The following is a 9,866-nucleotide window of genomic DNA, read 5'->3' as shown; positions in this document are numbered from 1 at the left end:
ATCCCCCCCATACCGTTCTGGGGTGGCTAAAGGAATAGGGGGAGGAACAGTAACCTGAATCTGAGAAGGGGCGGTAGAAAAAGGATTCTTGGATAGCTGTTCAACCCTATCCTTAAGAAGCACAGCCTCCGCCTTGGACGCTGCCAATTCTTGTTGGACCAAAACCAGAGCCCTCAATACATCATCCAAGGTGGCCATATGTACCCCAACCGGATCAGGCAGAATGCAATTCGTGGGTTCGTGATTCTGTCAGACTCCACACTGCAGGATCCGATCGTTGCACATATAACTCCACCTCCCTATCTCACCAACACGCCAGTACAAATAACACAGCGAGTTCGAGTGATAGAGCGAGGGAATAAAAAAGGAAACAAAACAAGGAAGGGACGGAAGGGGACTGCAGGGAAGGGATGGCTGAAAGACAAAAACAACAGGCACACAGGTTATAAATGTCCGCAGGGAAATCCTACTCTCATTTGCCTTCTCACTACTTGTGATTAAGAGTTTCACCTTTCCTGAAGAAATGCGCTCCACCTTCTCCCTGTATATCAGATATGAATAACTGCAATGATAGTCCCCTGCCCTGTGTGTTTCAGTGCCCAAAGTAAACGTGTGTATATATCCAAAATTCAAACGTGTATCCAAAACAATAGTCTGTCTCTTAAAAGACAAATCCTTCCTTTAGGAATGTACAAACATAATCCTCAAAGGAAACGGTAAGTCGTAGCGTCCTACTACAGACTTCCGCTCACAAATCCACAAGCACAAAATCCTTAGATAATGAAGCTCCAAACACGGCAAGGTGTAGGATTACCCCACTACCCTCCGCTTTGGCAATTACACTTACAGACACTAGTGCCTCTCTTCGTAACGGTAGTAAGCAGGAGGGAGTCCCCCCACTACACTCCGCTCTCACTTCAATATTCAATCAGAATCCCACCGCAGGTTGCAACAGCCTCTGAACCTCTGCTTCGCCGTGCAACAATTGCCATTTAGGAAGAATCTGCACTACTGTTCAAACAACGCGTCAACAATCACGCGCTGCTCATTAACTCACAGTACGGTTGCCGTTTTCTTGCTTCTCGCTGTTCGTTCTTCGCTCGAATAGGAATGCTCTCCTTCCTTGCCTCCAGAAAGGAACAGACAACTGGAACGCCAAGGGAAAAAATAATAAACAAGATGCGCGTCCCACGCGCTACTCGACAATGACTCGAGTAATCCAACTCCAAGGCGCGTTTCCTGCTCCACTTACACAGGACACATTAGTGAAAGGGAAACAAACTCTCTCTGACAAATACAGAAGAGACCAGCACAGCACACCACCGATGTAGTCCCAACGCACTGCTGTTACAAAATCACGAACAAAGTGTAGAGGGTCCGCCCTGCCTATATAGTGCCACACCCCCTCTCAGGGATTCTGGGAGATGTAGTTCAATGGTTAGGTAGGCGCGTTTGGCAAATCCTGACATACCCTGCCCCTCCTGGAGCCACACACACCTCCCACCCCCTGTCACTCAAAAGCCAGACATGCAATTCACATCAAGCAGACAGACACATAGCACTCAGAAAAGCCAACTTCTAAAAGTGGCATTTCTAAAATAGTTATAATAAATCTGCGCACACCATTGCGCAGCATTTATTATGACAATTCCAAATATAGTAAACTTGACCACGCTGCTTCTCCCATATCTGGAATTACCACTGACACACTGATCAGGGAATTCCCAATGCATTGTTTTGCACTTGGCCCTTTTGGCAGGTTCACCCCTGAACTTTTTGCCTTTTAATATGACATGACGTTAGTTGATTTCTGGTATCTGCGCACTTCAGCACTTTGGCCCAGTGTGTGCATTCTCTGAGTGTGTGTGGTGAGATTGGCCTACCCTCCCAAAGGAATGCATGGGGGATATGAGTGTCCATGGTAGTTCCTGATGTGTGGGGAGTTCAGGGTCGAGTTTGGTATGTGCGGAATTCGTGAGATTAAATGCTGCGCAACGGTGTGCGCAGATTTAATGTGTCTAGTGTAGAAGTGCCACTTTTAGAAGTTGCCTTTTCTGTGTGCAGTGAATGCGAATTGACAGTCTGGCTTGTGATTGACAGGAGCTGGTTGGTGTGCTTGGCTCCGGGAGCCAGGGTGAGTTTGCCCGGTAGTGAATATGGAGATCTTCATCTAGATGAGAGGGAGGAGTTGCACCTGGGACCTAAATAGGGCTGTGCCTTCCCTCCACAATGCTGGCTCCACCCCCGTGCGTCTGATGTACCTGGTCTGTCTTGTGAATAGGGAAAGGGGCTGAGCAAAACAAAGTGCTCCAGAACCAGTTGCATCTGGTTCTCTCCTTGCCTGCACCCTTTAGACAAAGGAGTGTGTAGTATAAATAAGGGGCTATGACCCCAAGTAAATGTTCTTGTTCTTGGAGTGGAATCTACCAGGGGCGTGCTGCTGCTGGGGCTTAGGGGAAGGCTTGTCTCCCTGGGCTCTGCCCTGCCCCTGGATGACTGGAGGACTTCTTTTAGGGGCCCTCCTGCCTTGCCTAGGATGACTGGGGGACTTGCTTTGCAGGGAGCTGTCTGCTCCATTTCCTTGCCCTAGAAACCTTGGACTGTATTTCCTTTAGCCCTGGGAGGGCTTTCCTTGCTTTAAAAGCACCTGAATCCTTTTGCAAACGAGTAGCGCGCTGCCTGAATGCCCATGGAAGCGGTGTGCTCATTTTCCGTGTGGCCCTGTAAGAGGGAATCCCCAGTGTAGGGATTCCCCCCATGGCCCCTTCATTGCAGGTGCCCACCCTGCTCATTTTAATAGTTGAAAGCAGGTGCCCACCCTGCCTTATGGCCGTATTTTTTTGTTTTAAGTGCCCGGGTGCCCACCCCGCGACTTTGCCCGCATTTGTCTTTAATTTGCTTGGGTGCCGACCCCGCTAATTGTTCATAACTACAGGTGCCCACCCCTCTTTTTTGCGACCTTTATCGTGGGTGCCGACCCCGCTTTATATTTTGATTTCAGAGGGAGCCTACCCCTCGTTTGCCTCAAGAAGAAACGAAGAAAATCACCGCCGTGGCCCGTGCAGCTAAACCAGAAGTCATGCGTCCCTTGCCAGGGACGTGGGCGGGGCCTGCTACAAAAGGAAGCGAAACCGGCTGGCCATGCTAACGTGGGGCTCCCATGCTGAAGGGAGAGCCCCACAGTAGCAGCCAGAGTAGAGAAGCCCCGGTTCCCAGGAGATGAACCGGGTGAAGCTGGGGGCGATGCCTGGCTGCGCAGGGCTCCCATGAGAAGAGGGAAGCCCCGCAGGCCGGCACCAAGCGCGAGGAGAAGCACCCGCCAACGAGCAGCCCGGTGAGTAACAAAGGGCTCAGGGGCTCCATGGTGACTATCGGTGCTTCCAGATAAAGGCAGATCACCCTGTGAGGTAGTCCGAGCGGCCCCAGCCTACAGTGTGCCGCTCCCACATTTGGGACAAGTTCTTGCACTTTGTGGTCTTCAGTATTTACCGGGCCAGAGGGGCCCGGGTGGTCCCCAGCTTTTGTCATTAGAGCCTGAGGGCTCCAACAAAGCCCCAGTTATTTCCAGAGCCCTCGTTTGACTCCATCTGGGGGTACATTTTTCAGAGCCTAGAGGGCTCCAACGAGGCCCCAGTTGATAGAGCCTAGATGGCTCCCATGGGTACATTAGTTATTTACTGAGCCCTGTGTGGCTCCAACACTTGGCATAATTGTTCTCAGAGCCCCGTGGCTCCAACGTGGGGTGCAATTTGCTTTAAGGGCTACTGAGAGCCCCTGCCCCATTTGAGTGTTTTCCAGCTGCCCAGCAAGTAGGGGGCAGCTGCACCATTTAGGTTCTTCTTTATTTTAGGGGACATGTTTTTAATCTAGGAGTGAGACGCATTCCTTTGCCCCATCTCTGCCTGCACAGCTGCGCAGCACTTACTGCCAGCTGCAAAATGTAGGCCCTTCATTGAAGATTCACAGCTGCCCAGTTTGCGCCAAGTACACCCCGTGACTGTCGATGCATTGGCAGCAGCCCTGACTTTGTGGACAGAGGGCATTTGAACCCCTTAGAGATGGCCAGTTGGCCCAGGGGACTATTAGGTTTTGTAGGGCGCAAGGCCTAATGTCATTTTTATATGTGCTAGGAAACGTAATGTTTGTAGTATGTTTTATGCACCTTGATTTATGCTCATAGATGTGCTTTTATGATTACTAGGTTTTACCTAATGTTTTACTTTTCTACTGTGGTCTAAGTTTGCTTTATTCCCTACTACAGGTTATGCTATTAAGTTTATTTCCTAATGCAAGTTATGTTTAGGAGTTGTGGTCTACTAAATTTAGAATTATGAGGTTGGCGCAGAATAGAGTCCTCGCCTTATGTGATACTGTACCTGTTATGATTTATATTACAGGTTGAAGCTATGTATAGTGTTTGCAAGTGATTACTGTGTGTGTTCTAAGTTCATATATATTCTTTCTTTTAATATTCTTTACCAAGTGCTAATTCTGACACTGGCCCACGTGGCCCTGTCATGTATAAATAATCCCTTGTAAATATTGCCCGTGCCAGTTGGCACAGTGTACATAATGTGTTTACTATCCTAATGTGTTTTGAGAATACAAAGGCTATTTTTGATATAACCTTGTGTGGAGTTCCTTTTGTGGTGGGCTGGGGATGTTAATGCTGGTAGGAGCGTGCGCAAATGCTTTACACATTGCCTATGGGATCAGCCTTACTGCTCTTGCCATGCTACCAAGGGGGTGAGCAGGGGTTATCTTTGGAGTGTAACTCCTTTGCCCTAACTAGAGTGGTGGTCTCTGCCTGGCTTTGGCACAAGCCTCAGCCAACCAGAGATCCAATTTCTAACACATTCCTAAGGGAGGGCAGGCCAATCTTACTAAATGTAACACAGAGAGCGCACACACTTTACACTGGGCAGCAGTGCTAAAGTGCCCAGAGGCCTAAAACCACCAACACCATGTCAGAAATACGGTTCGGAGAAAGGCAAAAAGTTGAGGGATGATCCTGCAAAAAGGGCCAAGTCCAACAGTATGCAAGGTGGGTCTGTCATGCTTTTATGTACTTCTGGCAGCATGTATAACTTGGGTCGTCTGGGGAACCAAGTAGTCAGGAATTGTTTGGTTGTTTCATCAATCCCATTTAACTCTACAGCTTTCATCACAATTTTTCCAAGAGATTAGCTATTTCTATGGTGGGATCCATCTCCAATTTTGCATAAATGTTGCTATTGTTTACATGTTCATTCACTTTAGCCTCATAAAAGCTGTGGTCCATCATGACAAGTCCCCCGCCTTAATCAGCTTTTTGAAAAATTATTTTGTTGTCAGCCAAACTGTGTAATAGGCTAAGTTCTGTGCCACTGAAGTTTTTCTGAGTTTTCAAGGAACTTCGCGTAGTTGATGTTTCCCACATCTTTTTTGACAAATTTTTCGAAAGTGTCTAAGTTCTTTTGCCATAAGTATACTTTTGGGTTTGAATGGTGTGCTTTCCGATTCCTTAGTTGAGGGTACTATATTCATGAAGAAATTCTGAAATCTAAGTATTCACATAAATTTGAAGAATGCCACCTCATTTTCAAGGGCAGTGCTGTTGTAAGTCGGTACCTAAGATGTACCTTTATTCAGAGTAATTTCTTGTGGCTTTGTGAGACTGATGAAATGTTCATTATAAGGCTTTGTTTTGACTCCTGAGACCTGTTTTTAACTTTTCGCTTTTTTTTCCTCTCTGAGTCTTTTTTAAAACGGAAGTATGTTTTTCTTGTGATTGATCCGGTGGATGTTCGGTATCCATGGCCTGGGATAAAAAAGAAACCCATGAGGAGCTTCCATGTGCACTTTCGTTACTTTCCTTGTTGGTGGGTCCACTTTGTGTTAGTGGAAGAGTTTTTAAATGTGCTCTTGAAGTGTTGATGTCCTTGTCAGATGCCACACTCTCTTCAGATGATGCTGTGTTGGTTCTTCTCGTAAATTGTGTCTGGGCATATACTTCCGCCCACATGTATGCTTTGTTCAACTTATAATCTATGGTGTCACGCTTAAACTTTCTTAATTTTGTCTCTTGCAGCTCTTTACCATATTTTTCCAATTTCACATTTAATTCTTCAAGAAACTGTTTCCACGGACCTTCATCCATTCTTTGCGACAGATCACTTCTGGTATTGTACATTTCTTCTTCGAGTTCTTTGATGGTATTGGATAACTCTTCAATCAAGAGAAAGGTGAGGTCCAAGGAACACTTGTTTAAGATCACGTACCACTTTTCCATAAATAAGTGGTTGTGTTGAAGTCTAAACAGCATTGGTTTAATTGCTAATCGAAGACCATGGGGTATCCGCTTGACTTTGTGGTACTGTATAAGAGTTGCAGTATGAAGCCGTTGATTGAGTTCTCTCTGTGTTAAAAATTCCAACTGCGTCAATTGTTGTGATATGGAACCACTTTGTACATCAAAAGCATTGGTTTCTTGAATCAAATTGTAAATCAAAATCAAAAACAAAATATCTTTTGAATCCATAGCAAATATTACAGACAATAGAGCAACTACAAAGGCTTATATATTTGAAGAAGCAAATGAGATTTACAATTTGGAGCCAAAAATCCTTGCTTATGCAGAGGACTTGGCAGTCGTCACAACCGGCCCACAGACTGCAGTTAATGAAATAGGTAACAAAGCAGCAGCATTTGTGCTGGTCTCAGGGTACAAATTCAACCAGCAGAAAACCCAAATTGTTGTCAACAGTGTGTCTGTCTTTAGGGATCCGAGGGTCACAAACATGGCTACATATCTGGGGGTAAAAATCACATCGAAATTAGGGCTATTAGAAGAGGCCATTTGTATTCAAATGTTGTTTTGTGATTCTGAAATAGCGTTTTTTTACTAATCACAATTTGAGAATCGCAAAACAAGATGTATGTGGGATTTGCAAAAACTTTTGTGAAGCCTACATATTCCTTAACGTTTCGCAAGCCCTGCGAGTCTTGTGAGATGTAGAAACAGTTTGGTTTTCGAATGCCAGGAAACATTTCTACGATCTGCCGCTTTTGTACACGAGGTTCATGCGTCGTTTTTGAGGTAAGACCACTCTGATGCTGATGATAGTGACTGCGACTTGACTTTTGTTGAGCTTAAAGTGGTGTGTGCAATTCAACTGCCCTAAGTTTGTGAATTCAGTGCATTGGACATTTATTGAGGTTTCTTCTGTCTCGACAGATAACACGGGGAATGAAGAGTGAAGTTGTTTTAAGCCACGAAACCCTGTTATAAATCTTCAGCAGGTATGATGGAGTGTAGTAGTGATGTCGTAATTTTCCACGCTGTAGGTTACTGTTCAGTTGACAATGTTTTATTCCTTTCAGGGATCTGGAGTCGGTGTGGTGCCTTTAAAGACGCCTGGTATATTATTGTGACTTGTGTGTAAGTGCATCTCATAATTTTATACACTTAGGTGTTTCACTGGGATGTTGCACTTCTAGGTGTTTAAAGATATCTCGCCCACACAACATAATGAAAGGTAAATACTGACATCCCAGTGTGGTATCGGGTTCTCTAGACCTACATATTCTGCAAAACTGCTTAACACCATAAAAAAGAAGTCGGCACGGAAACTAGAAATGCAAAAGACAAGTTTTTTAGGACCCCATGGGGTGGTGGTACATTCCTACAGCACCCTTCGGCAATGCAAGAAGTATCACACCGAACATCGGTGCTAGACCTCTTTTATACAGTTTTACAGTAATAAAAAGAGTAAGCGGAACACATTTGCTCAATTTAGGTACATATAAGGACATTTTTGGAACACAGCCAGCTCATGTGAGGAGTTATAACACTACTGGTCAGTTTTGGGGAACATTCCTAAGTATTGAATGTCCACTAGTATAGAGGGTTTGACTACGCATGTGCAAGTTTGACCAGTACTAAAAATAGCCTGTTGCTGGGCAAGTTAGGTGGTCAGTGGTATAGAGAAAGGACAAAAGGGCATGCTGACCACGAGGCAGCGCGTTCATGTAAAATGGACGCCAGTGTTCTTAAAATGGCCTCCGAACATCATGGTCAAGATAAGGGGAAATTCGTGTAGCAAAGCTGAACGCTAACCCGATCACTGTCAAATTACGACAGATGACCGTTTTAGCGTTTAGCTCAAGCTACCTCTTAATGGACGTAATCAGGGTATTCATCGTCAATATTGATTGACATAATACTCGTTATTTCTCTATTGATCATTTGCTCATTTTTGACAATAGCTCGTTTGGATGTAATACAAGTAGAAATGCACATAGAACATAACATAGGGCCACACTGAATACATAGGCATAGAAAGAAGAGTATCCCAATTATTATACATAAAATTGTCAACAGTTTCCAACCCCAAGTACTGAGCAAAGTCCAAAACTAACCCGAAAGTGTCCAGGTACCATTATCAGGATGTATTTCAGCAGCTATTTTGTGCAATTTAGAAATAGCATCATATACAGAAGGTGAATTATCAGGCACATACACGCAGCAACTACTTCCGATAATGCGGCATGCACCCCCACGATCAGCTAACACTACGTCTAGAACCATTCTGTTCTGGAGCGTTACAATTCTGGTAATTTGAAGTTCCTCAGTCAAATTCCCCAAAGCGAAAACTGTCTCATTAGCAACGGCTTCCACAACACGTGTCAGTCGTCTGATCTTTCTGCTATTTAAAGCAGCACCAACTAATGAAAAGAGGCCTAAATTGAAATCAATATATTGCTGCAGGGAGGTATCGGTCTGGTCAATTTTGTCAATTGCTAACGTTCTCTTCAATCTATTTAGTATAAAATCATGGTATAACCCGAAATCGTTATGGTACATAGGCGGGGCAATAAACACAGGAGGTAATACAAAAGATATATAACATGTTCCTAACCTTCCTATAGGGAGACGGTGATAACCTTTATTTCCACAAATAAAGTAAGTGTTTCGTGAAGCCACAAAGGTGATACCATTTGGAGTGTCAAAGGTGAGAGTAGTGTTACATTCACTTCTTCCTACTGGGATTGCACCTTTATTTCGGACACATAAATCAGCTTTAGTATCAATAACTGTGATCACGTGCAGACTAGACATATTTACATTTCTCTGATTCGTATAAACTTGAGGCGAAGATACATTATCTGGTCGATATTCTTCCCATTCAAATTTAGGTCCTTCTGCTTGCGGGTAGCCATCTCGATCATTATAACAGACTTTATTGAGCCAAAAATGTAATCCACCTTTTGTCGGCCATCTCAAAGTGAACAGAAGAGTGTACCAAGCATTACAAGAACCATTGTGAGAGAACGGAAGAGGAATAAGCGGAGTGCCTCCTTTCTTTTGATGTCCAGGCAACATTCCACATACCCAACAGTTCGAAGTGTTCGTCATATTATGGGTGTGATGTAAAATTTGAATGAAACTGTTATTTAGATAAGTCTGTCTATGTCGTTCTTCATGATAGGGCATTGTGAAATGAAAGTGTTCAGATGGAATTGGGGTAGTAGGCAATAAATATTCTCTTGCCGGAACCAGTCGTTCTACCACCCAAGCTATTACCGCTATCACTACTATGGTCATAACGAAAAGTACTGCACCAAGAATTCTCCTATTCTGCATTGTAGAAGGTGCTATAGTTCAAAGTACAAATGTCTCAAAAAGAAAGCAACTAAAAAATAAAAGTATGAGTGCTGAGCTCTGAGGTAGCCGTTGGTTTCTTCTCCGAGATTCAAGACGGGTGTCGCTACACTTGGCAGAACTGATCCCCCCCCTTGATATTCCCGGCTTCCGTTTCACAAACCTGGAGCGGTAACTCAACCAGTCTCGCACAAAACAACTGCTTTTCTTGGCCGTAGATTAT

The sequence above is a fragment of the Lissotriton vulgaris genome, chromosome 3_1 (genome assembly GCF_964263255.1).
Source record: "Lissotriton vulgaris chromosome 3_1, aLisVul1.2, whole genome shotgun sequence".
In the NCBI taxonomy this organism is placed as follows: domain Eukaryota; kingdom Metazoa; phylum Chordata; class Amphibia; order Caudata; family Salamandridae; genus Lissotriton; species Lissotriton vulgaris.
The sequence above is the reverse complement of the archived record's forward strand: the minus strand, read 5'-3'. Positions refer to the sequence as shown.